The sequence below is a fragment of the Cebus imitator genome, unplaced genomic scaffold (genome assembly GCF_001604975.1).
Source record: "Cebus imitator isolate Cc_AM_T3 unplaced genomic scaffold, Cebus_imitator-1.0 Scaffold234, whole genome shotgun sequence".
NCBI lineage: Eukaryota > Metazoa > Chordata > Mammalia > Primates > Cebidae > Cebus > Cebus imitator.
The window spans coordinates 3,399,747-3,400,835 of record NW_016107549.1 but is presented as its reverse complement, the minus strand read 5'-3'; positions in this window follow the sequence as shown (position 1 = coordinate 3,400,835).

Below are 1,089 nucleotides of genomic sequence, written 5' to 3'. Positions count from 1 at the left end.
AGATCGAGACCATCCTGGTCAACATGGTGAAACCCCGTCTCTACTAAAAATACAAAAAATCAGCTGGGCATGGTGGCGTGTGCCTGTAATCCCAGCTACTCCGGAGGCTGAGGCAGGAGAATTGCCTGAACCCAGGAGGCGGAGGCTGCGGTGAGCCGAGATCGCGCCATTGCACTCCAGCCTGGGTAACGAGAGCGAAACTCCCTCTCAAAAAAAATAAATAAATAAAATAAATAAATTAATTAATTAAATAAAAATAAAACTAAAGTATTAAGGGAGTGAGGCTACCTCAGTGACTTGTGACAGGTTAATAAAACCAGGTGATAAAACAACCATCTTTGTTGTGATGTTTGTGTGGTTGCTACTTTCAAGTTTTGGCATTTGACCCTTGCATTATGTTGAGTGGGTTGAACACAAGTTAGTTTAAGTCAGCATCTCAATTTTACAGAGGAAAAGTTGAGGTTCAGAAAATTTATTTTTCCAAGGGTGGGGCAGAACCAAGATTCAAACTCTGTAATTCCCAACTCTGTGACTTAATCCTAAAACTTGTGGACTACCTTTGATCCTAATCATTCTTGCCAGAAATTGTCAAATACTGCTATCACTTGCCATCCAAAAATTGGATATAGAAACACATATAAAAAAGAAATGCAATGAAAGCAAAAGACACGGCCTGGATAACATAGCAATACCTCATCTCTACTCAAAATAAGAATAGACTGGGCACGATGGCTCATACCTGTAATCCCAGCACTTTGAGAGACTGAGGCAGGTGGATCGCCTAAAGTCAGGAGTTCAAGACCAGCCTGGCCAATGTGGTGAATGTCTCCTAAAAATATAAAAATTTAGCTGAGCATGGTGGGGAGGTACCTGTAATCCCAGCTACTCGGGAGGCTGAGGCAGGAAAATCACTTGAACCTGGGAGACAGAGGTTGCAGTGAGCCAAGATCGTGCCATTGCACACCAGCCTGGGCAACAAGAGCAAAACTCCGTCTCAAATAATAATAATAAAATAAAGACTGGGTGCAGTGGCTCACGCCTGTAATCCCAACACTTTGGGAGGCCAAGGTGGTCGGATCACCTGAGCTC